The sequence below is a fragment of the Rousettus aegyptiacus genome, unplaced genomic scaffold (assembly GCF_014176215.1).
Source record: "Rousettus aegyptiacus isolate mRouAeg1 unplaced genomic scaffold, mRouAeg1.p scaffold_m13_p_3, whole genome shotgun sequence".
In the NCBI taxonomy this organism is placed as follows: domain Eukaryota; kingdom Metazoa; phylum Chordata; class Mammalia; order Chiroptera; family Pteropodidae; genus Rousettus; species Rousettus aegyptiacus.
Genome location: NW_023416306.1, coordinates 19,543,394 through 19,568,455, shown reverse-complemented (window position 1 = coordinate 19,568,455; position 25,062 = coordinate 19,543,394). Strand labels below are relative to the sequence as shown.

The following is a 25,062-nucleotide window of genomic DNA, read 5'->3' as shown; positions in this document are numbered from 1 at the left end:
GGTGGTTTGGATGTCTGGTGCAAGGTACATTGTAACCTGATAAAAGCATTAACTTGACAACGTTTGTACTGTGTAAGTGCTTTTGTGAAGTTACTCCTCTGAGCTAGAATGTATCAGGTGCTGGAGATATAAAGATGGCTAAGACAGGATCTCAGCCTCTGAGAGCTTACTATCTAATTTTTTTATTATGGTAAAATATACATAACAAAAATTTATCATCTTAACTATTTTAAGTGGAAATGCAGTACACTCACAATGTTACTCAAGCATCACCACTACCTAGTCTCAGAACTTTTCACCATGGCAAATAGAATTATGCAATATTTGTCCTTTTATGTCCTTTTCATTTGTTTTTTTTTTTCATGTAGCGTAATGTTTTCAAAGTTCATCCCTATTGTAACATGTATCATAATTTAATAACTTTTCATGGCTGAATAATATTGCTCTCTGTGTGGGTGCCACATTTTTTTTATCTGTTGATCCATAAATGGACATTTGGGTTTTTTCTACCTTTTGGCTATTGTGAGCAGTGCTGCTATGAACATTAATGTACAAATATCTGCTTGGGCTTTGCTTTCAGTTCTTTTGGATATGTACCCAGGTTACTACTATCCATGAAAGCTGTCTCACATCTTTCATGCTGAAGTGGGTGGCCTGGCTACATCCTTTAGCTGCTTCTGGCAAAGATTTTTGCTGTTTACCTTCACTTTTGACCATTACGGTTTTTCTTACCGCATATGTACGACATCTAGATTGGTGAAATTTGGTGGTAAAGGAAAAAGAAATCTGCCAACAACAATTCTGAGGGCGGAAATAATGAATATCGAATATTCTAGTTGCTGGACTATTTTCTTCGCATGCCGAGCATTGGTGTAAAGCAGAGTTTCCTCGGTCCCTGGGACTTTTGCCTAGAGCAAGGGGCTGCTGTGCCAGGAAACCTCAGAAACTCCTCATGGAGACTTCTCTCAAAACCGTGTAAATGAGGTCACTGCCTAAGTGGGTCATCCCGAATACAGCAGGATGGAAACCCATTTAGTTAATAAATACTGCAGACCAAGGAAGGACACACTGGCAGTCTTGCTTTGCACAGTCTTGCTAGCTGCAAGTTCCCTTGCAGAGTGTCCAGGGAGGCAGGCCTGCTTTTAACTTGAGATGCTTGTGTTTGGGTTGGTGGCATGCCTTAGAAACAAAGGAGCCAGCACCGCCCCCTTCAGCCACCCCAGCCTTCCAACTGAGTTTCCTTTTAACCCTGGGATTTCATATGGACCCTGAGCTATGAAAGCAGATCACACATGGCCTGCTGTCAAGCAGGAGAATAGTTTTTTTGTTCTCAGGGAGTTGTATATACAAAGCAAATGGGAGAAGGGAAAGGCTTTTTTTTTTTTTTTTTTTTTTTTGCATGAAAATATATTACTGTAATTCTTTCCTTCCATTACCCTCTCCCCATTTTGTGCCATTGACTGGCATCAGGACTTTCACTTTTTTTCTAGAATGAGTCACAATATTTGGCCATAGCAATGGAAAAGTGATGGCTATTAAGAGACTTAGATGGAAGGAGAACTAAGCTCCTGCTTGGGCAGGCTGCTTCTTATCCTCTGGTGGGGCTGGGGCTGGGCATGATGTTGAATAGAATTCTACCTATCCCCCTCCCTCCACCTGCTTAAATGTACAACTATTCACACAGGTCCCCCAAATCCATGAGCCTGTAATGTCTGAAGGTGCATTCTCAAATCTGATTTCTAATGAATGTGGAGCAGGCTAGGTAGTTTCATGCTACCCAGAGGGTGACATGTTCCTCCTTGGTTTATCTGGACTGATTCATCCTTACTGCTCCAAAAAACCAAAACTACAGCTTTAATGCCAGTTTCAGGTCCAAGGGCCTGTGGCACCAGTTGGTGATGGCTAATGTGATTTGGATCTGGTGTATGACCCACCACAGGCACCTGGCTCTTCCTCTGGCTGAACTGAAAGAGACTTCTGTGTGGTCCATAAACAGTGCATGGTGGGCAGTGTTCTAAGTGTCTGGTGCTAGGGACCCCAAAATAAGCCAGAAGTAGCCTTGGATGAAAGTGTATACAGTTTAGTGGTCTTCCTGCCACTCCCTGGAAATGAGACATTTTGGGATCCAGGGTAGCAAACTTGTCATGAACATGAAAAGAAAGGCTATTGCTATTTTAATTTTATTCACAGCATGAATGGTATAATAAATAAGGAACTTTACTCTTAATAGAATCGTAGAATTTTCAAACGAGTTAAGAATGCTGTTTCTGCAGCTGGATGACCTTGGTCCACATCTCGGTTGACTCTTCCATAAAATGATGATAATAATAGTACCAATTTTGTAGATTTATAAGAGGATTATATGAATTATTTCATAAAAGTTTACAGAATACAGCCTGGTACTGAAAGCCATGTTACCTAAAACTTCTGATTCATTCATTCATCAAAAGCTTAGTTGTGGTGATGGTTGTACAAGTCTGTGAACATAATAAAAACCACTGATTTGTACACTTTAAAAAAGTGGTTTTTACGATATGTGAGTTACATCTCAATTAAGCTGTTCTAAAAGGAAAAATAATCGAGTACTTATTATATGCCAAGTACCGCCTTTTTAAACCAAGCAGGTAAGTGACTTGTTCAAGGCGAGTGAGTAGCAGAGATAGTTCCAGACCTCAAGTCCCTTGGCACACAAGTGAAGCAATTTGCAAACTTTCAGAAATAAAATGAAGATTGCAATTCAGATTGGAAGCTGAAGTCAGTTTCTGTCCTGGCATCGAGCCAGACCGTAAATGGAGAAAGAATAATGGTATGACCTGGTATGACCTAAAACCATGGCCTTCTACCTTCACCAGCTACGTATAACAGTCCCTCTCACCTGCCACACACCTCCAAGTTTTCCAGGACTTTACACAAATATATTATAAATGCCTATATAGATACAATATGAAACATAGATGACATGCTCTTTATCTCAGCTCTGGATATAGAATGGATATTTTTCAGTTAAGTTTTTCAGTTGAGCTATTGTTTTCAATTCCTCAATTTTTGACAGTTAAGAATTGGAGAGCTTCCAAAAAAAATACATATATATATATATCACCCCCACTCACCACACTACCGAAAATTAATAACAAATTTTGGCCCCATACTGAAGAAAGTATTACTCATCCTTGAGATATTCTGAGTCTAAAGATCAGGAATACATATGAAGAGAGGAGGGCTTTAGAAATAAAATGGTGGGTTTTTTCCCTCGCCTCTGCGGAATCCATTTTTATAGAATAATAGAAACCATTTCAGATCCAGAGTCTTCCTGCAGGCTTCATCTCCCTTCCACCTCCTGCTTTCTCTGCCATATGCTTTGTTCTGGGATTTCTTCCTTCTACCGACATCTGGTATTCAGGATAAGGGAAAACTGCTTTCCCTGAACTAGTGCAATTACTATCAGTTAAAAAAAAAAAAAAAATCAAGTTTCCAGGCAGCTATGAATGAGTTGTTTTTCTGAGTGTCCTGAGCAATTATCTCTAGGAAGGAAACCTAAGGAGGTACAAGCTTTCAGCCCATCCATTTCCTGAGATGAACTTGAAACACGTCTTCCTTCAGTGGCCCAGACAGTGCAGGCCTTTCCTAGCAGATGGCAGCATTACCTCACCCCACATTTAATGAATAGGTTTGCCCCCAGGGGGTGGAATTGTAGCAAAGTCTATTACGAAATCTCATTTACTTTGCATGAATCAGTTCTGGAGTCCCAAGAAAACAAAATCTGAAAAGTGAAAAATATGGTAAAGTAAGAGAGTAATTTACCCATCAAATCCTAAAACTGCTCTGACTTGGCTGGTAATAATCAGAGTAATTTTGCACTTTTGTGTTGGAGAGGGTTTTTAACGGAGTTCTATTTCTTGGGAGCAGGAAAGAACAGTTGTCCACAAACACCTTTTGCCTTCTCCCTTCTCTGTTTCTAGGACTGTAGCATCTGGGACATATAATTCAGCTCTGAAAGCTAAGAGCTGGAGGAAAGCAGAGAAGGAGGGAGAGAATGTTAGGAAGAGTCTCATTCTCAAGTCACACACTTATTTTTCTGACCAAAGCACTTTTTCAAAAAAGGGGAGGCACTAAGAACTAGGTGATGGATTCCCTTCATCAGACAACCTCAGGCCTTTTGTCAGGCTGACCTACCAAGGGTTAGACGGTTGACTCTGATGCAGGCCGAGGTTCGAAAGGGCAGGGTGGGTAGCGTTGTACCTAAAGAGAGGTGGAGGTTGCGTTGCCGCTGTTCTGGAAAGGGGAGACAGTGGCAAGAAGGCTGTGCTGCAGCCCCCCGCCCATCCAGAAGGACGCTGATAATCGTCTCCTGATTTCAGTATTTGCCCGTAGACCGAGTTTCCTCTCGGTCACGTAGAGGGAACTGAGGCAGCTTATCAGAAGACTCTGCAGACTTTACTATTACGTGGGCTCAGGTTTTGCTTCAGATGACAGAGTGATTTTCCCCAAGGACCTCTGTTTACACACACACACGCAGGCTGGGGGAGGAGGTGCTGAGAAAGGACATTGGAAATGGATGGCTTCATTTTACTTGTCTCAGATACGAAGGCCAGGTAACCATGTCGCCTGGCCTCTGATATGTAGGTACCCGAAATCACTCCTGGTTTCTTGAGGTCTACAAGGGCACTCTTGCAAAAGGGGGAGGGGGAGTTCTTAGGATTTTGTCAAGGAACCTTTCTGAAAAGTTACTCAAACAGAATAACTTTCTAAATAACTGTAAGAGTCCTGTGGTTGTCTTAGCATGGACACATGACAAGAACATGTGGGGCTGACCCAAGCCCCCTCGGCCAAGAAAAGGAGTAGATTTTTCCAGCTAATGTGAGGACTCTGCTCTGAGGATTTACCATGAGGCTCAAGGTCTCTGCCAATTGAGCCAAGGAAGGCTGCTGGCAAGGTGAGTGCCTGGAGAACGTTCCCAGGAGCCAGGTCATAATGCCCTCTGATGTAAGTGTGATGTTCTATCAGACCTTTTCCAGCAATCTCGAATAGAAGAAATGAGAATAGAGATTAAGAACATTTCACAGAGTTGAAGCTTTTGGGCGCTAACAGCCTCCATCATGTACCTGAGGTCCATGGTGTGACCATGTGGCTTTCTAGAGGATGTCATCCCCTCCTGTGCTTTTCTGTCAAATAAGGGATCAAACTATGTTAAAAATCAGGGCACAACAGGTGCCTTGGTGCCAAGGCTGTTTGTCCAGAAACCGAGTCCCCTGCTCCTCTCACTGTATCTAGAACATTTGCTTGGAGCTAATCCTCTCTCACGATCACTTTCTGGATCTCTAGAGGCCAGGAAACTATGGAGGCGCCTCTCAAGGGATGGGCCGGGACCAGGCAGACACAGGCAGCTGCACCCTTTCACACAGGTGCTTTCGGATGTGATCCTGCTGCTGCCTTTCTCGCCTTGAAATCATGCGGCAGCTGTTGCTGTCATTCCTGCTGGTCTCCCCAGAGGGAGGAGCTGCTGACTTCTGTGGGCCTGTGAAACCATCCTCGCAGCTGCTTGCATGCTTTTAAAATGAGAATAAAGGGCTCTCTGGGCAGAGGTTAATCTGGGAAATCACTGTGTGAAATGTTTGCCTTTTCATAGTTCCCTTTCCTTTTGGATGTAATGTATCTCCATTAGGAGGCGGCCCAGGGGGATTGCTGGCCCACTGTCCTTTCCAGGCTACTCCTTCCCCCCCACCACAACCATGACAGTCCCTGTGTGCTGGGCACCCTCTGTGCATGTTACGTACGTGGCCTCTTTGCACACAGCAACATGCCAGGTACCATACCCTCATCTTATTTTCAGATAAGAAAACCGAGGTTCAGAGAGGTCCAGCCACTTGTCCTATAGCAAGCAGATGGCAGAACCAGGATCCCAAGCCGGTTTTGTTCAGTGCCAAATCCCACACTCTTTCTACCTCTGCAGTGTGCTGTTTGCTTCATATCTCAGCTGCTAATCTAATACCACCTAAAAGCGGGACTATCTGTATTAGCAGAAGAGTGCTTAAAGGAATCGGTCCTATTCCTGTCTCCCAGACCATATTTACTGGACTGTTAGAAAGATGCCTTTTGCTGGGAAATAAAACAGGATTTACAATTATGTATTACATATTAGCATATAAACATTATCAAGCAGAGAGTAAGTTTGCTATCCAAATTTACAAAGTGCTTAGTGGTGTCATATATTTTTTTGTTTGTGTAATCTCCAGGGCTGGTTTCAGAAAGATTAAGAAAAAAACGATCAGACATTCAAAAAAAGTAAATAAATTATGTCAGGCCTGGCTTTAAATTCACTGTTTTTAAGGGGCCACAGAATTATAATCCCGAGGTCCTCTAGGAGGCCCAGGGCCGTATGGGCGCTGCCAGGATTCTGTTCCCTGACCAGATTCCTGGCTTTGTTAGCGGTTGGCCAGACCAGCAGGCCCCTGTCGGGACAGAAAACCAAGACTGGCTAAGCCAAAGGTATGCCATTCCCCACCTCCATACTTTAATCCTTTCCGTGGCACTTAAAGTTAACACCCAAATCCTGCGTGTTCTGGCCACGTCTGTCTCTCCAGGCATCTTTTCCTCACTGAGCCCCTTACTCCATACCAGTGTAGAGGAGGAAGAGAGAAATCTTTTTCCCCTCCCTATCTTAAGTTTGTTGGTCTCAGGAGAAGGGAATAGGGAATGCAGTTAGCATTAATGTATTGGCTAGGTGGAAAATCAGAGGAGAGAAGGAGCAATTAGGGGGATTGTTTTATAAACTGTATAAATGTCTCACCAATGTACTGTATACTTGAAACTAATAAAAAAATGATCCAACGATAAGAAAAAAAGGAAAAAAACAAACAAATTTATTAACATGTATGGTCGAGGAGTACTTGGTGATGAGTAACTCAAAAGGATGGTTAGAACTTGAGCTTTTATTACATCTTAGCCGAGAAGGATAATTTTGTAGGGAAATGACAAAACAAAAGGAAAAAGGACTTGGAGTTTCTAGGAGCAGCCAATCGTGGGAAGGCAAATGTATGGGGAAACTAGTGGTTGAGAAGGGCTAGCTTTAGCAAGGTTTGTTATGTTGATTCCTCTAATGCCATCTCTGGGCTGACCGTGGGGTCTAGAGTGTCTCCAGTGATTAACTTCTGTCCTTCCTGGTAGAGAAGAGAGGGGACAACTTTACGAATTTATGTCCTGCTTTTCTTATATCTGCTTATTCTCAGTTGTCTTCAGCTCAGAATAATTCGTATGTCAAAGTGGCATATTTTAGGGTGGCATATTCTGCCACCCTTTACCAGCCACTGAAATATTGCCCTTTCTTGTAAGTACATTTCTTGTAAGCGTCTGTCGTTCCTGCCTCAGGGCCTTCCACATCAGCCTGGAATAGGCTTCTGTCCCCTCCAAGGCTGAACTCCTCATCTTTCAGATGGGCTGCTCAGTTGTCACCTCCTCCGGGAAGCCTCCTCTGATCTCCCTGACTATCAAATTCCCCTTTTAGAGGTTGTTGATTCACTAGCTGCCTTTCCTTCAAAGCACTTATCCTGGATGCAACTTGACATTTATTTGTGATTGAAAAGATCTTGTTTTCCCCTTACAATAATTTTCCAGAGGGCAGCTTCTTGCCTAGTTCTCCCCACTGTGCCCAGCACAGTGCCTGAAACACAGCAGGTATCCACTTGCAAGGGTGAATGAATAAATGAACTAAAGCCCAGCACAGTATTCAGATGTCCTGTTCATAGTGACTGCATAGTCTGTGCTGAAGTTGCAGCAAGGGAGACACCAAGCAGTGATGTTAAATTAAAAAAGAAAGCTTGTCGCCTCTCCAGTCAAGTTTCCAGACTTTTAGGCCATTCTTAGCGTAAATAGCCAATAAAAAGCTCTTTAAGTGGAGAGGGAGGAAATTTAAAAGAATCAGCTTTTGAGAAAGACTTGATTGATCTTCATCTTATGCAAATTCTTCTTAGGAATTAGAACCTGGAGTATGACTTCTGTTGAGAATTTTCTTTGCGGTTTTTCCCCTGGCTGCTGTTTATACTTTTTCTTGAATTTTTATCTTGAGAGAGAATGTCCCCATATGAGTCCACGTGGCATGCATAAGTTGCCCTAACAGGTTTATTTTTATTATTAGAGATTTGATCCTCTCTCAGTAGAGACACTGAAACCAAGACCTCTGGGTTTAGAGAGAGCTGAGCCCTTCCTTGGTCCTAAAGTCTCTTCGAATAGAGAGAAATTCTTTGACTTCCTAGCAAAAGATCTTTTTTTTTATTTTTTTATTTTTTTAAAATTTTTAGTACTTTTCTTTTTTGCTCAGCTTTCTCTTTTGGCCACATGAACTGGGATCTATTCGCCCTCCTCCTGCTCCTACTTGGCCTGTGTTATGATCCCCCCAACATCTAAAGGTTTGCCAGTCGCATCATCTTGTAGGACTACACAAGGGTCTCCATCTAAGAATGGTGAAACCTATTGAATTTCCCCCAGGAAGCTCCCCTATTACTATTGTCTGTCATGTGGATACATGGTTCTGCTCTTGCCTCCTTGTCTGTTATCTAAATATAAATGCAGGCTAGGAAACTTACAGAAGGTCTTCTTTTTTAGCGGGGGAGGGGCAAATTGTCATATTATCTTGAGTTGAGTTCAGTGTCAAATTGAATTCTGTCCAGATTTTTGTTTGGGTTTCAGATGGTTAGCCCCAAACAAATTGAGATTTAAGTTGAAACAGGTCCAGATTTAGAAATGTTTAAGATTCCTCCCAGAATACAAATCAACTCTTAACTTGAAGCTGCTCTTGGTGCAGTTCTTCAATCTCTAATCTCTGTGTTTTTAGTAAACACTCATGCTTAAAAAAAAAAAAAAAAAAGTTAAAGATTAGCTAGCTTGTGTTCCAGTGACTTGAAAAATAAGCATCAGTACCTCTGAGGCCACATCTTACCAAGTTCTGAAGGATGCTTTTTATAGCTGATGTAAAGCCTTGGTTTATCAGCTCCAATGGCCTGGAAACGCCTTGGACTTAAATATTTGGGATGAGCAGAAAGGACCCAGCTTAGGAATTCCAAGAAGGCGGAATCAAGATCGAGAGCTGCCAAAGCTCACAGATGTGGAATGAGACCAGTCTCCAAACCCGATTCCTCTGCTCAGTTGTAATGTGCTTAAAACTTGGACTCACTGGAAATTTTTGCACCTGGTTAGAATGTTTCAAACCTGGAATTATATGCTTCCTTGTGTATTTATCTCTGAAACATAAGGATGGCAGATCCGAGCTTTCTCAATAAGGCTGCTATTGAAATGGTCCAAGTATTGATTCCATCTTCCTAATGCTTCAGAAGTGCCAAATGGCAGCAGGTGTTCTGCATGTGTCCTGAGACTATCTCGGCCCTTCTTCTCTAGAACTCAACCCGCCAAATGGAGATGTTAGTTGAGAGACTGATAAACTTGCTCAGGTTAGTAATATTATCTCTCAGCTAATATACTGTCACGGCACACAACATCCCCATTTTACAGGAGGAGAAATAAAGAGCAAGGCTAAGCTGTTAATTCAGGCTGGGATCTTTTTACCTTTTAATGTACTTTTCTGAAGAGTTTTATATTCAAGGTTAACAAACCAGAAGCTTAAATAGGTACGTATCTTCTTTTAAGATTGACTTGCAGTGAATCCCTTGGGTTAATTATACCAGAAAAGGACACATAGAATGAATTTGTGATGTCAACGCTTGCATTTTAGCTCCTCTGCAATAGCTATAGTCTATGCTCGTGGTTCTATTATAGCATCTAAATGTTTATATTACTGCTACTTGAAATTCGGTTGCTTTATAGAGCCTACTTGGTAACTGAATTGGAAAAAAAAAATCATCTAAATTAACTTAAGTGCACTTGCTGGAAGTCCTTTGTTTTTCTACAGTTTCAGAGAAGATTTTATCATTCACATTACATGATAATTGTTTTAAAGGACTCTGGTTCCTTAGCCACATGTGCACATAGTTTGCATATGTCATTGAAGAAATAATTAGGTTTTGAATAATTTCCAATTGATGGCTACAACTAATTTAAAACCCCTGATATTTGGCCTTGTTCATTATACGGTATTGATCAATGGCGCTGACCAGTAGAGTTAATGAGACGTAAGTACCACTGTGTTTCACTGCTCATTATTATAGGGTTATTGGTACCACATCATTTTTAACGTATGGGTCGGACATAACATTTATCAGTTCCAAGAGGAACTAACTTTATTACAAGTAATCCTTTTAGACTTGCAGGCCTCCCTCAGCTAGTTAATTTTGCCTAATAGTCTACGTGCTTTTCATTCCAAAACTTTTCGGTATAATGCTGCCAGAACCTCTGCCTCATAAAGCAGCATGGTCCAGGTTGACCACAGCCTTAGTTATTTTAGAAATTACCGAGTGGTTAGTTACATCTGCATATTTTTAGATTGATGTGAGTGCTTCTTTGGCAAACATGGTTTCATTTTTTTATTTGAAGAGGAAACTCTTGGGTCCATCGGGTTAGTTTTTTTCTGAGGTGGAGACCCCAGGTGGAGCTACACTGGTCTCGGCAGGGTCCCAGCTCCCACCCCTAGACAATAAGAATTGATGACTAAAGTCTGAGAGAAATAACCACGAAGGACATCAGAGAAGTCCCGAGAGCTGGGTTCAGAGGTGACTGGCAGAAGGAAGATTGTAACCCCAGAAGATGGGTTGTGGGAGTGTAAAGCGAGTCACTGGCCTAAAAGGGAAGGATCATACTGCAAAGCACCTCGAGACTCCTCTTGGCGTTATTGCTGGGGGCATGTGTAATGCCGCGCATTGTTTTCTTGAAGGTGGTGAGAAGAGAAGGCTCCCTTGGTGGGTGTGCGCTGAAGGAACAGTACTACCCAGAGAGAGGTAATGGGTGCTCAGTGCTTGCTCTGAGCCAGTGCGCTTCCAGGATGCCAGGTGCGCTGGGGGCCGCTGCGCTGGTCCCAGGTGCAGCAGGATAGGAGGCCCGGGAAGGGGGAGCACAGCACGCGAGCCAGGCATGGGTTTGACCAGCATGGAGGACAGAGGCCTGTGTTGCTTTGTGTGTGTGCACAAGCATGGGTACACATAGGCATCCATCAACAGTCCAGAAATTGGACAGCCATTTAGTTCTCAAACAAATGGCTTGTTTATTAAACTGAAAGCTGCTATCTCCATTAGGAAATATTCAATTCCAGCGATTAGCCCTGAGGAGTAAAGAGCCTCCCTCCCTCCAGTCCACTTTGCTGTGTTCCCAAACAATGCTTTGATGTGCAAGGCGCTCCTAATGGAAGATCAGTCATCAATTAACCCAACTGGAAGGTTAAGCTGAAAACAGACTTTTCAAGGAAGGGATTATCTCCGTGTTGTTAACCACTGATGACAGTATTTATCTGGGATGCAGTTTTATGCAAAGGTTTTCTCACAGCCTAGGCAGAGGGTGACAGATGTCCAGAAGTATTCTAGTTATTTGGTTTGTTTTTAAAGTCACTCTAGTAATTGGATTTTAGATCACTTGAGGCTGGGGTAGAAATGACCAGTTTCCTTTCCAAACAAGTTACATTTTTAATTCCTTCAAGAATCAGCCCTAATACTATTAAGTTAAGTTTTTTTAAAAAAATAAAAAATAAGCAGAACCATTTATTTTTATGATAACTTAATATTAGCCAAATTGTGAATTGAAGCACACTGCAGATGTGGTAAATCTAATTGTGCGCTTGAGATTAGCAAGTGAAAAATAAGTTTTTTGTTGTTGTTGTTGGTTTCTTTGACTTTTAGATACTTTCAAATACCGACAAACTCTAGTGTTAATTTACATACAGTTTTCCAGGAATATATGAATTTCATAAATCAAGCTATTTCATATTGTTTTCTAGTATGCTTTTGAGACCAAAAACAGGATATAAAAAAATTAATTGCCTAAAATTTAGAAAGTAAATTAGGATAGTTATTCCACTACCCTAAGACAATCAATAATTATTTCATTTTCTTCTAGTCTAGGTTCTTCTAGTCTAGTCTAGGTTTGCTACAAAGATGTAACCCATCCACTTAGATTCTGTTTCATACTTCATTGGCCTCATAGACTGTTTCAGAATTTTTGCCCCATATTGCTTAATGGGTACAAAGTTTCTCTTTAGGATGATGAAAAATTTTAGAAATAGATAGTGGTGGTGGTTGCACAACATTGTGAGTATAACGAATGGCCACTGCATTTTACACTTAGAATGGTAAAAATGGTAACTTTTATGTTCTATGTTGTCTATCATATTTAAAAAAAAAAAACTATATAGACTATGCACCAAAATTATGCTTTCCTTTTTTTCTTTTTCCTTTTTATTTTGAGAATTAAAGCATGGACAGATTTCAGAGTTTGTAACGCCAGGAGGAAATTTTAGTGTGGAGCTTATTTTTCATGAGGTCCAAACACTAAAACATTTCAATACTATTTAGCGTTTTTAGGTGAAGCTGGTAATTTGGAGGGAAATTTTCAGCAGCGGGGTGGCCTGTTATTAAAACTTCAGAAACCTTGGAGGTTGAGAGGTCATGTTTCAGGCTGAGGTAATTAAAGCCCTCTGAGGAGCACGGACGCCTCTTGGTGATGTCCTCAGCCCCCAGGAAGGAGGGCAGTGATGATAGTCCTCACTGACAGTGACAGATAAGTAACTTCCCCAGTAGCTTTCCATTTCCATGTATGTGGGAATGCCAACCATGCCCTCAGGGATCCCCAACCAGGAGTGGGTGGATCCGTTAGAAGGAGGTGATGATAGAGCAGTTCATTCTGCTGGAGTGTTCTTTAGGATGGAGGTGGGGGAGGCAGGTTTGGCCTGGGCCGTCTAGGAAAGCCCACGGAGAGAGAGGAGGGCACGCCAAGGTAGAAGGGTCAGTGAGGGGACAGCCTTAGGAAGTAAGTCTGGAAAGGGTGGCAGGCCCTTAATTCTAGAGTCAGGAGGTTTTTTTGGTTTGTTTTTGTTTTTGTTTTAAAATTGGTTCAAGCAACATTTATTGAGGGCCTAGTTGTCATGCACCATCTTAGGCTTCTTTTGGTTCCCATGTGGCGCCCTAGGCAGGGCTCAGCGAGTTATAGGCCCTCAGGAAATGTCTGAGCTGAGCTTTGGTTCAGGAGGGAAGACCCAGAGCAAGCCACAGTGGACACCCCTGATCCGGAGTATCCTTTGGGGTAGCTGGGGTTCAGTTCAGATCACAGACTGGCCTCTTCCTACACCACACATGACTTTCTTTACCCCAGGGACCTCTGGTTCCAGAAGTGGTTACTGGGGTACACTTATGTCCCTCAATTCTTAAATATTGCACATGACGCAATCCAGGCTTAAAGCAATCTGGGTATTTGAATCTAATTGGGCTCTGTGTTTTAAACATCTTGTATTCCCTTGGGTTATTGGTTTGTGTTCATAACCCAACTTCGAAGTTAGCAGGCCTAATTTATAATTTGTTAAACATGAATTGGAAAGTGAAGTGAAGAAGTTATTTTAAAGAGTGTTTTCCATAAGAGGCTCAACCACTTTGCTGAAAGGGAAACATACGAACATGTATTTCAGCATTGCACGGTGACATTGACTTAGTAGGGGGCCAAGAAACCCCTCGTTACGACCCGGTCTTCGCCGGTTAAGCCTTGCGATCTCTCCCCTCTCTAGCCCCCAGCGGCCAACTGTCCCAATAAGAAGAGATATAGGAGTTTTAACCGTCTGTACCAATTCCGCGGTTCAGCATGAAGTCATCAATGCTGCAGGGAGCATGGCTTGCGGTTATATTTTTCATTTTGTATAAGATGTGCTCGCAAAAAAACTTAAAGGGGGGAAACAAGGGAGATTAAGCGTTTTAGAATACAACAATGCAACATCTGGGCTCCAGGCAACCTTTTGGTTCCAGCAGCCTCTGCCATGTCTCCCAGTTTGAGATGTTTGTTGGTCGTGTTCCTCTGGCTTTGAAACTCTCCACGCCCACACCCGGTTTCTGTTATTTCCTGTTCTTGGATCCCCACCTTCTGCCTTGCTTATTTGGGGAGGGGTCCATGTCCGGAGTGGACTGACTGCCATCATATCCTTGCTATTGTGGTTGAAACTGTGTACGAGACAAACAAACATTCTTGTGAGTGACCAGACATTCTCTAGAGAATTTCAACCACTCAGCTGAAGAGAAAGTCACTCACCTAGAACATTTAGAGAACTCCAAACATCTGAAGTAGGGGCAGATGGCAGACATAGCTTTTTAAGATACAGCTAAGAGCTCGAAGTGAATTCTTGGATTCAGTAAGCTGTGGCACATCTTGGAAAAGCAAAATGGATGTCAAGATTTGCTTCTTTAGAGTGGACTTTGGAGAGCTGGGCCAGCCAGAGCTGAGTTCTCAACTCCATCACTTATACGCCTTGTGTCCTTGGGCAATTAACTTAAGCTCTGAGCCTCAATGTGTTCTTATACAAAATAGAGATTATACCCTACTTCGTGATGTGGCTATCTGGACTTTTTGAGGTAGTAATGTATATAAAGGGCGTAGTGAAATGCCTACACATTGTCATGTTCAATTAATAATTGCGAGCATTGTCATGCGTATCCATTCTATTTCCCTTAGAGAAAACTGGCTCGTAACTGAACCAGAAAGCACCTGGGAAGAGTCCTAGGATCCATTTAGGTTCCTTGGTAAAGTAGGCAAAGAACCTTGGAGCTAACCTTTCTCATTCAATAAACCTGTAGTCCTAATCGTTTCAACTTCTACTTCTGCATCTACAAGAGGCAAGATGGTGCTTAAAGGCCCTGCCATAGGCGGCGTTGGTTCACCCCTGCTAGGTACCTTGAGGCAAGTTACTTAAAACTGAGCCGTATGATCAAGAGCACTGGCTTCATAGGCTGATTTTGAGAAATAAATATGATTGTGCATTAGAATCACTTAGCTCAATGCCTGGCATATCATAAATGCTTGATATAAGGTTATGATCACCCAGTCATTGACCTCAGCCAACACCTTCAGGGTCTGAGGGGCCCCTCTGTCCCTTCTCCAGTTTGACAAGGTGCGTGTTCATTGCCAACTCCAGGACTTCGCAACTTTGGTCTTTGCAAACTGGCTTCTGTGGACAACAGTTTCCATGACTGCAGCCGTTGCTGCCTGAGCATATCTTTATTCCACTAATATTTCTTTACTCATCTTGTTTTGTCCACAAGAGTTAAAAAGCAGAAATACCATGGTGCGAGTTGCCTCTGAAAGGCCTGAAAAATCCTATTATTGGCCTGCTGCCAGAGGAGGAAGCAAGAGTGACCTGCTTATGTGGGGGCTTATCATGTCTCAGTCATGAGGTTAACTGCTTTCGTATGCTGTCTCTTAGATAATCTTCATAACAGCTTTAGGAGGTAGATGTGTTTCTTATTGCTGCTGTAACAAATTACCACAACTTAGTGTCTTAAACCAATAGAAATGTATTTTCTCCCGATTCAGGAGGCCAGATATTGGAAATCAGGGATGGCAGGGTTGGTTCTTCCTGGGGACTGTGGGGGAGAATCCATTTCATGCCTTTCTCCTTGCTTCTGGTGGCTGCCAACAGTCCTTGGTGCTCCTGACTTGTAGATGAGTCATTCCAATTTCTGTCTGTATCTTCACACGGAGTTCTCCTCTGTGTATGTCTCTGTGTGTCCTTTCCTCTCATAAGGACACCAGTCATTGGATCAAGTACAACCTCATCTTGACTAACTATATTTGCAAAGACCCTATTTCCGAATAAGGCCACATTCTGAGGTTCCAAGTTGACATGGATTTTGGGGAGGACGCTGTTTGACCTACTTCAGTAATTATACCCATTTAACAGATGAGGATGAGGAACCTGAGCTTCAGAGAGGAGAAAATCTCTCGCACAAGCATCCCACAGTCAGTTCGTGACACCGGTGAATTCAAACCCTGACCTTTTCTCTAGACTCCTGTTCTTCCCGCTGAATCACCTTACCACACACAAAAGAGGTAGAGAATAAAACAAAGGTCTAAAAACCATGGAAGCAAAAGAGTTAGTAGCAGTTGGCCACTAGATCAAAGTGGGGCCTCTGGAGGGTAAACAGGATGAAGCAGGGGCTGTGCAAGCAAATGGCAACCTCCTTTCTTATTGCTGGTTCTCAGGCTTAGGCTTTATCCTGTTTCCACAGTCAGTATAACTCGTTGGCTCTCAACCACAGTGCTCTGCTCCTGGGATTCCATGGTTGGGCAGAGAGTATCTTCATAAATGAGATACGAGGTAGCGGTCCAGTTTTGTTGGCTTTAAGTAAGGGGAGAGAGCACATTTCTTTGCATGGATCCAAATACCTCCCCACGATTCCCTCTGCACCCCATCCTATTGGCTTGTGTTTATCATGCATCCCCTCGGTGGATGGAGTAATTCCATGCTTTTCTTCTCCCACAGAGGTTCCTTCCTGGCATTCGGAACAACAAAAAAGCAGTAGACAGAAGGAAGCAGGTGACTGGCCCTCAGCTGCCCCTGAGTTGGGCTGCCCAAACTTCTCCCAGAATGTGGTCCAGCAGAGCTGGCTCAGGGCAGGATTGGGAGAGCACCGGGCAGGAGAGGGGTGGATTCTACGTGCTCCCCTGGTCCTGGCTAAAGTACAAGGGTGGAACAGAACCAGAGTCAAGTCCTCAGTGTTAAGGTCAAGCTTCTTTTAAACCACAAACACACTTCTGGTACCAGGCTCAGAATCCCATGTTGTCAGTGGCATCATTTTGCTGCATGAGGTGGGAGTCAGAAAACTGGAGTGTGCCTGGTGTGAGCCTTTACTGCTCCTTGGCCGCCCTCCACGCCCTGCTGCTCTCCATCAGGCAGTGCCCTCAGCACGTGTCCTGATCCAGAATCGCTCTGTACTCCTGGTAGAGCAGGACTCTCAGATTGACCATCTGGACTTTCCTGGAGTTCTCTCTTTCTGCCAGAATGTGTCAGAATGAATGGGATCAGAGGTCTCTTTGCTGCACAGTCTGGCCTCACATACGGCTTTGTGCTTTTGAAGAAACTTAAGCACAGCCATTCATAGGTTTCCAGAGTGAGCAGCAGTTCATGGTGGCACTGATATCCGTGATGATGAGACCTGCTTTGTGGATGGCGATCTAAACCTAGAGCCTTCCAGAACTTCCCTTGCAATCCATCCGTAGCCGATTCAACAGGATCAAACCTTTTTCCTGTTGGTTAGTGTTAGATCCTCTGGCTGAGTTTTCTTAGTGCTCACAAAGTATCTCATTTAAAAAGCACCTCTTGATTGTGGGGATTTCCTCTCTTCTCCAGAATTGGGAGTGCTGTCCTGGGGATGTGAAGGCTTGCTGTTAACACCTCTTGCCTTTGAGCAGGGAAGAACTAGGTGGGTGACTCTATGACAGGATTCAGTGCCATGCTAGGTCCTCTCGCTGACCTCAGACCCTCAGGCCCAACCAGCGGGCTGGGAACTGGGCAACAGAAGGAGCAGGATCCCGTGGCAGAATTGGCATTGGGTCCAGGGTTTGGGATTGCCTCAGTGCAGAGTTACTGTCCATCCCCCAACCCCTCAGCATCCTCTTTAAACATTAATAAAAGACACGGTGGTTTTGCTTACTAGTTTAGCAAACCAAAATATTATTGTTAAAACTTTACTCAAAGCTTTGAAATATTCGCCAGATTCAAATTGATTTAAATTTACTGACTCTCATTTGTGTGTGTGTGTGTACATGTGTGTGTATTCGTGTGTGTGTGTGTGTGTGTGAGTGTGTGTGTGAGTGTATACCTGTCTGTCTAGGTGAACAGGGAGGTTACGAGATGAACTCATCTGTACATTTAAGTTGAATGGAGCAAAAAGTGACCACAGTTTAGAATAGGAGATGAAGTCAGCCTCCAATTTTTGTTCTCTACTTGACTGATCCCACCTTGGTAAACTTTACAGTGGGGTTTTCCTATGACATAGCCTGTCTACGACATAGCCCATGAAATTCTATGACATTTGCCTCCCAAAGGGAAATTGGATTACTCACAGAGTGTTTCACAACTTTTCTGGGAATAGATCACTCGTGAAAGGAAAATGTCTATATATAACAGCAAGTCAATTACATATCTTTGAAAAAGATTTTATTATCATACAATTGTGTAGAATGAGAGTCTGCTCTTAAGAGTATGATGTATTACAAGAAAGCACAACTTCTTCCACAATGAAAAGAAGCTTACTACCTCTGATGTCCAGTCCTTTGCTGCCACCCCACCCCCTTTTTTCAGAGGAAATCATTGTATCCATTTCTCATTTTATGGATAGGGATAATCTATGCATATAAATATATATATATATATCTACATTCACTTTTTAATGACAAAAGTAGCATAGTAATATATAAACTATATACCACGTATATAATTGACCACTTGTCACTTAACAGTAGATCTTTGAGATTGTTCCATATGGTTCTCAGAGCTGGGAGCTGCACTGTTCTCTTAAAGGTTGGATAATATTCCATTTCACGAATAGTCTAGCCTCCTATTAACTTAGATTATTTGTCGCCTTTTATTATTGCAAGCAACGTGGCTTCGGAGAGTCTTGGCTATAGGTCATTTTATACATGTACCACTATACATCTGAGATATCCGAGTATAAATTCTTGAAGGTAGAATTACCAGGTCAAAGGCAGTGGCAATTTTAAAATTGGATACATATGCCAGATTGCCATGCAACTTCGTGGGGTTGGATGGAAGTACCTGTTTCTTCTCATACTGATAACTAACTTCATGGGTGGAAAACTTATTTCATAATTTAATTTTGCTCTACTTTTATGTGAGTGGTATTGAGAATCTTTCTGTATAAGAATCGTTTATATATATTTTTGTGTTATATATCTGTCCCTGATTAGAATGCATTTCCTCTAAAGCTTTGCCCTCCCATGATGCACCGTGATGGCATCAGTATTCCTGCAGAAGATGAGTGTAGTGTTGAACAGAGGGACCTTTTGAGTCTAAGATCCTCGAGGGAGGGACTCATAATGGGACGCATGTGGGGTACCACATTGCCCTGCCAGACTTTCCCACAGGGTTACCACTAGCTTCTTCTGGTTCTGGAAGGAAGCGTTCCATACACTGGCATTCCAGATTCTTCTCCCTCCCAAAGCCCTCTTTTGAGCATTATCGGAGACAGTCAGAGGGTATGCAGGGAGATGGCAGGATGCAGTGGGAAGGGTGAGGGCTCAGAAGTTGGTGAACTATTTTTTTTTCTATAGAATAACGTTTCTTACAAGCAAAAAGGAGATCAAGGCCAGTGCTGACGTAGCTGGGTGGTCCGTATACCCGTGTATGATCTTCCCAGCCTCCGCTCTTAGCTGTCGGTCAGGGTCCTGAACACCTGAACATCCGGGGACTTGCTGTGAGTCTAGATTTCTTAAAAGCCTTTCTTGGGGAAAGTTGCTGTTATATCCGTCTTTCCTCAACAAAGCAGGGCTGAGTATGTCTTAGTTTCCGCACACTTTACCCCATTAGGGATTCCTTTGGGTAAACAAGCTCCTATTTTAAATTGTAAATGTTCCCATCCAATTCACATCTAGGTGCAAATGGCTTTAAAGGCTTGGCTCCACGCTGAGAAGTGAAGTCTTTTGGAGGTGAGGCGTGGAGGAAGGTCCTAACTGAAAAGTAAAGGGGGAAAAGGACCGTCTGGGGAGGAGGCCACAGCTCCAGCCACTTAGAAAGGGCATCTGGAGGTTCCTAGACCCGATCCTCCTTAAGTGTGTGCTCCAAATTGGGCCTCGGAGCAATTTGAAAAACCACAAAGGCTTCCCTATGCCCCAGAAAACGTGCAGAAGGAGCCTTCCCAGTGCCTCTCCCCTCTTCCCCACTTTGCAATTCCAGGCAGCAGGCTCGGTCTTACCCAGTTTTGAAGCCAGCCTCTCTCCACATTGCCTGCTTCTGTCTAGTTCCTGCTGATCTCAACAAATCCATTCTGGAACATTCTATCACACTAAAGTACAAAAATGAGACGGTTACACATTTAGCAGGATAAACTCCTTCAACTAAAGAGATAAAATTCTGATAAGGGGAATGTCCAAGACAGAGCCCAGTCCCTTCTCGGAACCCTTGAAATCTCTCTTGGCAGAACTGCTGTGTGGTTTCAAAGGCTGCCGTTGCCGCCCCCATTCCTGGCTGGCTTTCTCTCAGCTCTGCCCTCATCATTACCACACTCAGAGCTACCCAGTGCTTCACCTTTACTCGAGGTTCGTGCTAACCTCACAGAATTACATACAGATCAGGAGCAGAAAGGAAGTGAATTTGGGGAGGTTCGCCTGGTGTGGTTCTCTCGTTTTGCAGACCAGAAAACTGACGCCCAGGAAAGAAACATGATTTTCCCAAAGTCACATAGCAGCTGTCACATGGTTTCAAAGACAGTCTGTTGCTGCCTTGCATTTGTTTGCTTTTTAATCTTTCCTTTTTGATTCGTAGGATGAGCACTGCACACTTGCTGGGTCTGCTCCCTCCTGAACTGCCCAGGGTGGCTCCCAGGGGCAAGAGTTTTGCCCTGTGGGTGGGATCCGTGGATTCTAGCCAGAGGGCTCTGTTCCTGACCCTGGGGCAGGCTTGGCTCCATAGGCTGGGGTCCGCCCCTCTGTGGAATGGATGAGAACCCCCACCTTGCTGTTGGTGGGAGGAATAAATAGAGAAGGTATGTAGGGATGTGTAACACGACCTGGCACCCAGTGGGTGTGCCATAGATATTTGCTGAGTGATGGTCACAAAAACACTGATGGTCTCCAGACCCCAGCCCCTGGGCCTCACAAATTACACGTGGCTTCCCACTCAGCCAGGGCCATGCTCAAAAAACGGCTTCACATCCCCTCAGTGCAAGGCACCCTCAGAGACTAAACAGAAGATCAGGTTACAGCGCCAGGAGAATTACACCAGCAGGCAGTACAAATTTGTTTTCGTTAACTCAGAAAAATCACCCCAAGCTCAGAGTCTGTGCCCAGAGAGAGGGAGGGGAAGTGGAAGGATGAACAGCAGCGAGGTGCGAGCTGCTGGATTCCTCGCTGCTCAATCCTGCGAGGGCCTCACTGCCGTCTAAGGTGGGGCAACTCGGTTTCTGCTTCTGCAGCCTAAAGCCACCTTGCTTAAACAACAGAAATTTATTGTCTTGTAGTTTGGAAACTAGAAGTGCAAAAAGCAGATGTCAGCAGAGTTGGTTCCTTCTGAGGGCTGTAGGGAGGGATCACCCCTCTCCTTGGTACGTAGATGGCCATATCTTCCCTCTCTGCATCTTCATGCTGTCTAGTTTCTAGGTGTGTCTCTGTGTAACTCCCCTCTTGTTACAAGGAAACTAGGCATACTAGATTAGGGCCAATGCTAGTGACCACTTAACTCAATTGCTTGAGACCCTATCTCCAAATAAAGTCACATTTCAAGGTCCTATGTGTTAGGACTTAAACATATGAAGTTGGGGTGGGGACAAGGGGAGACAATTTGACCCGTAACAGCGTGCATGCGTGTGGTGAACCATAGCATCTCAGGCTCCAATCGGAACATGCCTACTAGCTTAGTAATAGTGCTTTAAGAGTACATACAGGCATCTTTCATGTTAACAGGGCAGATTTGAAACTGGTTTTTTGTTTTGTTTTTGTTTGGGGTGTTTTCTTTTGTTTTGTTATATTTTGTTTTACAAACCTCCTCATGTGTGTGGACCTGCGGGAGTGATTTTGTAGTGGGTCTTGGGTACCACTCTTGTCTCTTGGCTTGGAGACACCTCTTCATAGAAGGCCCCGCCCTGGGTCATCATTCTCAGGCAGAGCAATGCCGCTCTGGGTGTGTGATTTTCCCACCTCATTTCACCTCATTTTACTTGAGACCGTTGAGTAGCATCTTGAAATGCCTTTGGCTGTACAACAGAACATTCCAGTTATTCCAACGGGCACATAAATACAGTTGCTATGGCAACCCCTAGGTGACTTTGTATCACCAGGTGAGTCATTTTGAGAAACTCCTAGATATTTCTAAATAAATTTCAGCATATTAAAAACGTAAGTCATTTAGGTGTTGCAAATAGTCGTGAGGTATAGTATGCCTTTAGCTTCCTTTTCAAAATAGCCTGCCTGGGCTCTATCCACTGCGATTATTCCTTCCTTGAATTGTGTTTACTGGAGGGTCCTCGATGGTCTGCACTACTGACACACCTGGGGCCACCAGCTTTGGGCTGTTCACCTGCTTCGCCAAGACAAACTGCTCCCAAACTGACCCCAAACAGCTGGCATCATAGAACCATACTTGGCATTTATCCACCTCTTCCTATTCACATCACTATAAATCTCTGTTCTCTTTGTCTTCTCCAGAATATTACCAAAGAAAATGAGTTCTTCATAGCCCTATATGGACCTGGAATTCCGACTGGCTTTCTAGTCAGCCAGACCCTAAGTTATGCCCCACATTTTCTAGGTCAGCCTGAAGTTGGGGACAAGGTAGGTGGAGCCTGGGGGCAGTGTTGAGAGCCAGTTGGAGTTCCCAAGCAGGGACTAACGGCAGCACCCCGTTAGCCTACTGCGTAGTACTCGGGGTCTGATTCTATGGTGAAGGAGTGAGGGGTCATTGTTACGCTCATCTCTACCCAAGGCAAATGTGCGTCTGTTTTCTTGCTGGCAGAGGAAACTGGTTAGTTGTGGAAAGTGTAGCCACGTCCCCCAAACATTCCTGGAAATGAGAGCGCTCATCCCCCCACTTCCTCATGGAACGTAATGTAACCATTCAAAGTATGTCTTACAAAGACTGTTAAAGCACATGAAGAATGAGATAATATGAAGTAAAAAAAAAAAAAAAATTGGCAACAAAATTGCATATACTGTCTGGTCTCAACTACATTAAATACTCATTTCTAAAAGCGCAATAAAATATTGTTTTCCTCAGTGGGATGATGATAAATAACTTATTTTCCAAGTTTTTTTTTCTTTTTTTACAGTGAGCATTCATTCACAGACACACATGTATATAAAAGTATACGCTGCCCTAAAAAAAGTTCATTTAACTGGATCTTCAGGATCTTTCTGGAGTTTTTTAATACTTACACATCACCAGGATATTAATTCCCTGCTTACCCAAGGCCCATTTCTGACTTAACGAGAAGACAGGAGTAACTGGTTCATATCAGCATCACCAGGCTCCCGCCTTCCCCAGTCAGCCCTGAGCGCCCTGGGAACAGACTAGAGCTGCCTCTGGCTGGACTTGCTGCTGCCCTCCAGGCTCTGGCCAGGGAGGGAGGGGCCGGGCCTCTTGGAAGGGGGTTAAAGTCCTTCATTGTGTGAATGGCCTTTTAGGGAGCAGAGGGAGGGCCAGCTGTGACATCACAGTCTTTGGTCAGGAGGCTGAGAAGGAATTTGTTCAGCTTGAGCCAGTGCACAGGAATCTGTCTGGAAAAAGAGGCAATTCTGACTGGGGACGTTTGATGTACACACTCAGGGCAGGGTAAGCCGAGTCTGCTGACCTATCTTACTGTTCTTTTCTTTCTAATCTGGAAGGGTTCCTTGAGGCCAGATTTTTTTTTTGTGGAGTCGGGACTAGAGAAGAGTGGGCAGCTCAGACTGGCCACTTGCTTCTCATTTTGCAAATCTTTAGCTTTCATGCTAAAGGGCAAAGAGGAAGCTCTGCACTACACATGTAGTGTGTGCAAAGACACACAAGTCATCTGTGGCAGACCGTGCTTTGAAGATGATGCGTGTGTCTGAGAGAGAGAGAGAGAGAGAGAGAGAGAGACACAGAGTGAGTGTGTGTGTGTGTGTGTGTGTGTGTGTGTGTGTGTGTCCTTTTCAGAATGGAACCAAGTGACCCAGCGATTCTGGTCACTGGTTTTCTTCTTATCACCTTGTATTGAATATAATCTACAATTAGCATTCTATTGCCATGTTGTGGAACTCGCCACATTTGTGGAGTGGCTTAGGGCTTTTTAGGAAATGTGTGTGTACCTGTCATCGATAGGATCCAGGGGGATGGAGGGAGACCCTCGTCAGCTGTATTCATGTGTAGAGTCATCTGTGGGCAGAAGGTTAATCTCAAAATCATCTGGCGCTGCATTTTCCTTTCTCCTGTCTCTGTCTCAACATAATGGATTTTTGCTAGGTCCAGTTTTGTTTTTTTTTAACTTTTGCCTTCTGCCATCACTGGCTGGCCAGGCATGAACCCAAGATCCTGAACTATTTTAAAACTCAGAGGCACACATCAAAATTATAAAGAATAAAGCCAGGCTCGCTTTTGCTTTCAGCAGAATCAGTTCTCTTAGAAATTTCAGGCTGCAGGAGCCCGAGTTTGCTCTGTGGCCTTGATCTTGGCTTATTCTGGAGGTGGGGCCTGCCTTGTAAAATAGTCTCTCAGTGAAAAGGGCCTTTGGTGGGAAGAATATCTGAGGATTCTTTGATAGAGCAGCAAATGTATCGCATTGAGAAGAAGCAAAACTTGACTTTCCTGGAGCCGAGATGAAGCGTCTCTCTCATGCAAGGGAAACTCTGAAATGTCCCAGCGGTTCTCAGTCGCCCTCGTAGGGAGCAACTGAAAGAAACATGCCTTTCACCAGTGGCTGCAGGAAAGGCCACAGCTTCCTTCCTTTCCTTCGCTCCCTGCCTCTCACCCCCAACACACACACCGTCTTCAGTTTCCTTCACAGAAAGCCCAAGCTGTAAATGTGTTAATCAAACAACACCTTAACATTTTCCAGATGTGCAGTCTGACATTTGAGCTGGTGACTTTGCAGCACGGTTAAGGGGATGCTACTAATAAGAAAGGCCTTGGTGTTGGGGAGACTCCGTCTCGTACAAATGGACCATTTTCCTCCAGCAGGAGAGTGAGCCAAAACATAGACGAGCCTTGTTTCCAGTGGAAGCGGTTTCCAGAGGTTTTTTTTCATTGTGTCTTCAAGCCTGTACCTGAGTCATAAACCTGAGAGAATAGCAGGATGGTGACTGCTGTATTGACCGAGAGCATAGAAGCGCTAGGGAAGAAAGGCTGGGCCTGTGGGAACGGGAACCTCTTTTTCTTTTCCAACTGTGCATTTAGTCACATTTAGCCGTAAATGGCTTCAGGGCCGGAGGAGGTCGGTGGGAGGGAAACCAAGAGGCTTTGTAATTGTT

General features: G+C 43.8%; 1 protein-coding gene across 12 annotated transcripts in view; it reads left to right on the top strand.

Moving 5' to 3' along the window:
* Positions 1 to 25,062, top strand: part of PALM2AKAP2 (PALM2 and AKAP2 fusion) — a 399,047-nt gene that overhangs the window by 333,433 nt on the left and 40,552 nt on the right. The window contains exon 1 of one of the 12 annotated variants that reach the window (XM_016129984.2): positions 2,044 to 23,407. The exons of the other annotated variants lie outside the window; for them this stretch is intronic. The gene's annotated coding sequence lies outside the window, so the exon portion shown is untranslated. Of the gene's footprint in view, positions 1 to 2,043; positions 23,408 to 25,062 lie in introns of those variants that run through there. 12 annotated transcript variants of the gene reach the window in all.